General features: G+C 37.6%; 1 long non-coding RNA gene across 4 annotated transcripts; it reads right to left on the reverse strand.

Annotated features, from left to right (window-relative positions):
- On the reverse strand, positions 1796 to 5160 carry LOC109830682. 4 transcript variants are annotated; one of them, XR_002244385.1, is made up of 7 exons: positions 4871 to 5160; positions 4537 to 4647; positions 4377 to 4437; positions 2667 to 2750; positions 2413 to 2517; positions 2145 to 2213; positions 1796 to 2044 (listed from the first exon to the last, which is right to left on the reverse strand). It is a non-coding gene; the product is annotated as an uncharacterized LOC109830682 (long non-coding RNA). The 4 variants fall into 4 exon arrangements; XR_002244384.1 differs by having other exon boundaries at positions 2145 to 2229; XR_002244386.1 differs by lacking the exon at positions 2145 to 2213.

Below are 5750 nucleotides of genomic sequence, written 5' to 3' on the forward strand. Positions count from 1 at the left end.
AAGTGAACATCATCATCCCTATAGAGATGGTCTTCTTTCAACATACGTCGATGACCACAATAACATATGTCTTTGCTAAAAAGGCAACCATGTCGATGTTGTATCCACGTGGCAATATGGACATGCTTTATAACCATGTACAGAATATCCTGATAGCATTCCATATGTAGGAAAATCATTAATTGTCCACATTAAGGCTGCACGCATTATGAAGGTTTCCCCTTTATCTGCATCATATGTCTCCACATCATCAATGAATAAAGACCATAACTCTTCGATGAGAGGTCGAAGATAAACGTCGATATTATTTCCTAGTGAAATGGGTCCATCAATCAAAAGAGGCATCATAAAATATGATTGATCCATAGCCAACCACGATGAGTGATTATAAATCATCATTACAACCAACCATGTGATGTGTGGATTACCATTAAAACTAAAGTGGTAAAAGCCATGACTAGCTAGTCTGAGCTTGATATTACGAGGATCCTGACTAAATATTGAATGTAACTTGTCGAAATTCTTCCATATAGGTGAATCTCTCAGATGACTCATTTTGCCAAGAGCACGATCATGCTAGGTCATTACCACCGCTGTCTTCTTACACTTGTAAACTCTCTGCATGCTCTGTGTAATAGAAAAGTATCGTACTACCTTGAGAGGTATGTCATTCTTGCTAGTATGTGTTTTCTTCTTATATCTGGACACCCCACAAGTAGGACTCCAGTACAGTACTCAATCATTGGGACATGCATGAATCTTCTCACAATTTAAACCCATATTAGATATTATCTTTTGAGCTTCATACCAGCTATCAGGGACATTATTCCCAAGAGGCATAGAATCTTTCAGGAACTTTAAAATCATCATGAATGACTTGTTGCTCCATTTGTTTAGGCACTTAATCTGGAAAAGTTGAACGAACCATGACAGCGTGGAATGTTTTGCATTCTTATAAATCGGTCTCCTAGCATCATTTATGTACTTCTCATACTCATCTACATATTGTTCTTGTCTGGGAGGACTATCTTCAACATGATTAGGGTCACCGAAAGCAACCTCTATCATTTCCTCCATCTCCTCTTCTGGAAACTAGTTAATATCGTCAACTTCTTCTTCTTCTTCTTCTTCGGCATTAATGGGAGTTAGAATTTCTCCGTGATATACCCAAGTTGTATAACCTCTAATAAAACCATACTTAACAATGTGAAGTTCTACATCTTCCTCCTTACGATGCAAAGTATTCCTGCAATATGAACTCAATCTTTGTGCGTTTTTCACGATTCACATACATCCAGTCCTTAACCCTGATATAGTCACAGGCCATGATAACCTAACCAAGACAGAGTTAGTGATAACAACTCATAAATTAAACACGCTTGCAGTAATTTTCAGAAAATTATAAAAACTATATAGTTTGGTATAGATAAATTTTATTTACTTGTTTAAATTTAATCACAATTTCCATAAATGTGGAACATGCATAGTGCATCAAATATTTATTATCACTAGTACAAACTAGGGCTGCCCCAACGGTTGTAACCGTTGGGGGAAATCATGACCCCAACGGTTAGGACCGTTGGGGCTAAAAAAACCACCCGGCAAGTCGCGTTGGGGCTAAGTCAGCCCCAACGGTTGCCGAACTTGCCCCAACGGTTCTAACCGTTGGGGCAAATCTTTAGCCCCAACGGTTAGATTTGCCCCAACGGTTAGAACCGTTGGGGCTAATATTTGCCCCAACGGTTCCAACCGTTGGGGCCTTTATATAAATAAAAAAAAAGAAAAATCAGCCAAATGCACCCCTACCACACTTGTTTACAGAAGGAATGCAACATGCGACCAGCTTTGAAACCAAAAACTACAGAACCCTACAATAGGCTATATGTATGTTTCTTGAATTGATAGGTTAAGGAACAAGAGAAAGAGAAATAAATGAAAGAAACCTCATACAACAAATTGGACTGCAGCGCTGGGACATTTCTCAGAAATAAGATGAAAATCGTAACCAATCCAAATGCACTGGCAGTAAACCACTCTAGGACAGCTGCACATCCAATGTATCATCAACATGCAAAGAAACAAACAATAAGGTTTAGAATATCTCATGCTAACTCATTGACACATAAAATGAAAGAATATCTCACACGTGCCACTGGTTCATCGTCTTGGGGATTAATAAGAAGGAAAAGTCTATACTGATCTCCAAATCTATCCTGTGAATTGAATGTGCTGGAAATTACAAAAAACAATATCCCAATATTCAGGATTCTAGCAAAATTGACCCTAGCAAAATTCAATTGACAAAGATATAAATATATTCGGATGGAAGGATGAGAAAAAAAAAGCTAAACATTTGTACCCTAGCAAAATTGCTTTAACAAAGTAAGTGAAGGTCAAAAAATTGGCACTCACCTCATATGGTTCCTGTCTTGTAATAAAGAATGTGTCAAAACCAAAAATTTGATCTTTCAGGATATCAATTGTAGCCTTAGGAATCATAATTGGTTCACCAAGTTGCTGCATTCATTTGTCCACAATCCACATTCAATGAAGAAAATTTTATCAGATGGATTCATGTGTATCAAATTATGCAAAGAAGATGTAAAAAGTTCCTATAATAAGACCGAGAGTGCGTCCAAAAGCAAGGCTACTGTCAACATGCTCACCTTTCATCCAGTTCCAACCTTATGAACTGCTATCTTCCTCCAAAGCACGCTTCCATCATTATAAGAGGGCTGGCAGAACGGAGTCTGGTTTTGCATATATGACATGCAAGTATAATCAATCTTCATTAATACTTCAATACATACCTTATAATAGCTAATGATCAATTGATCACCATGTCCTTTCTTTACATGTCCAGTATCTTCACTTTCAGAGTTACGATAAGTAACAAAACAGTCCAAGAAAATAAAAATGAGCCCATGTCGTTCCAGTAATAAGCATGTGATATGACTGTGAGTCACTATTTCTCCAAAACAACCATTCATCTATTGATTTTTGCTCTTGTTGAACATTGAAAACAAGTTGAAGGATAAGCATTCATGGTGTGTGTACATATACACATGGATAGTTGTATAGAGTATTAGGAAGATCAGCTAAAAACAAGGAAAAACAATTATCCACTAAGATGGATGATGAGTTTTAAGAATTCAAGTTAACTTTTAGCTTAAAGACCATAAAGACATATTGGTGACAGAAATTCAGTACACACTGTAGATATGCATCAAAGGGAGCCTACACCAACAACGCATCAGTATCTGTTCTAGTTGGGTTATCTATGTTCAGCTGAAAAAGAAGAGGAAAAACAAGAAGAAAAAGAAGTAGCAATAGCACTAATAGTAACAGACACTGCATAATAATTCCAGAAGCTCTTTTCCTCTAACACACAGGACATTAAAATGATAGTTTCCATTCTCACAGAAAAATAACAAAGAAAATAGTTTCACAGTAAGGACATTTTCAATGTCAAAATCAATAAGGCATGGCTCAATGTCCATCTGAAATATAAATGATAAATGGTTAGCAAGATGAAGCTTCGTAACTCTATTCTACCTGATACATGTCAAATAAGTAATCTTGATATATCAAGTTCTGAACAAACAGGACGTCATTAAAAATTGACAGGAGAAAATGAAAACAGTAAACATAAGTACTGAAATGTATATGAAGCAATTTTCACAACATCCAATATAAAGAAAAATGCTAATTCAATTTTATTTTCCAGTTTTGCAGGAAGGATGGCACTATCAAGATTTGTTCATATAGTGTCAATTTTAATTATTCTTAAATAAATGCAAAACTACAACCAATGTATAAACCGAGTAAAATCAAACATGCAGCTAAAAATAAACAAAAATAGCAAGCAAACAAAAGCTTATATGTAAGAAACTCATAAGCAATATCAACTAATATCACAATAAGACCACACCAAAATAACCAAATGCAGATAAAGGCTAGCGTAATAAAATCACCAACCAGCGTGTCACCACCAGAAAGAGCAACGATGTGCTGGTCATTAAGACCCACGTGCCCAAAAACATATCGGATGTGATCATAAACATGAATTATTTAAGAAAAAAGGTTATTTCTTTTGTCAAGACTAAAAGAGGTTTCTATCAAGCAACAAAAATTACAATAATATTGAATTTGGATAATCTCCAAAAATTAGTGCTCGGTTAGTTTAGAAAACTGAAACTAAACAGATTTGACTCTTCAGATGCTTAACTAGGCAACATTAATCAAAAGATATTTTTCAGATTTTACATATGTAAACATATTATCAGTAAAAATAATGATAGTGAATTGCAAACAAAACCCCAAAGTAAATACACCCAATAAATAAATAAATAAATAAATCCATAAAAAGCTCTCACCTTTTGGGGTTGTCGTCTGCACAATGGAAGCCCTCCTAAATGACAGATTTGCCCTCCGATCCTGGAATCAGTAGGAACAAGAAATCCCCAGTCAACAACAGCAGCAAGTGAAAAGAAAGGAAAACAGGTAGAAGGAGAGTTGAGATTTGAGGAAGCTGACCATGAGAGATTCAACGAGGGGGACCATGTCGACGAGGTTAGTGAAGAGGTCATATCGACGAGGGGGACCATGCCACCGAAAGTTAACATCCACAAATATCAATAGTAGAAACTGCAGACATAGAAAAGAATTAGATTACTCAAGGATTAATGTGACACTAGAAAGTAGACTTACATAAAGATTACAACAACAACAACAAAAGAAAACAAATTATTTTAAAAATCAAGACCGGCATCTCTTCATTCCAGCTTTATCATCTGACCTCAAAGAAGAATCTCCATCATAGGAAGCCTCCATGGATTTAGAGAATGAGATTGAGAGGTAGAGGACTTACAAGTCAGGCGTCCGGCGAAAATCAGGAGTAGGAGAGGCAGCGAGGTTCGATTTGGGGAGGAAGAACTAGGGTTTTTGTGGAAGACTCGGTGGCCAACTGTAGGGTTGACGGCGGCGGGGACCTTCGACGGCAGCGGCGACCTCCGAACGGCAGCGGCGAGTCTTTCCGATCCAGAGTTGGGGGGGGGGAGAGAAGGCGCACGGGGATTTGGGGTTTTTGATGAGAGAGAGAGAGAACGGGGATAAATTTGGGGGTTTTCGTTGATTTTTTCGGTTTTTGGCGAAAATAAATGGGGGGGAAATTTCCCCCTCTTGCGTGTGTAGACTGAACCGACTTGCCCCAACTATTTGAACCGTTGGGGCTGGTTTCATCAGCCCCAACGGTTCTATCCATCAGTTGGGGCTGCCCCTCTTTTTACTAGTGTATGTGTATGAAATTTTCACATAATGTGATGAATCATGCATTGACGGTTCAATTGAATTATCCTCCTCCCTATGTGATGAATCATGTGTTGATGGTTCTGTATTTGCTATGCAAACATGATGTAGTGCGGCATTTAATGCAATTAGTGAATATGGTGCTGGAGTCAGTCGGTACATTCGGTGCTAATTGGAGCAACTGGTGCACATGGAGTTGAGCTTGTAAAGAGAGTTGAAGCACAATGAGGAATATTTTGAGGAACACTCTCATGATTTTTTTTTTTTTGAGCTGAAAAGCAGGGTAAAAAGCCCTGCTCATTAAAGATTTTATTAATAAACATAACTACTACAATACTAGTTGAAGAACCACATAGGGTGAAGCAGGTAAGGAGCGGACCTGTGTCGTCACCTACCAAACTGGACCCATAACGGAACCTCAACTAGATAGCACAAAGATACAT

The sequence above is a fragment of the Asparagus officinalis genome, chromosome 2, assembly GCF_001876935.1.
Source record: "Asparagus officinalis chromosome 2, Aspof.V1, whole genome shotgun sequence".
Lineage (NCBI taxonomy): Eukaryota > Viridiplantae > Streptophyta > Magnoliopsida > Asparagales > Asparagaceae > Asparagus > Asparagus officinalis.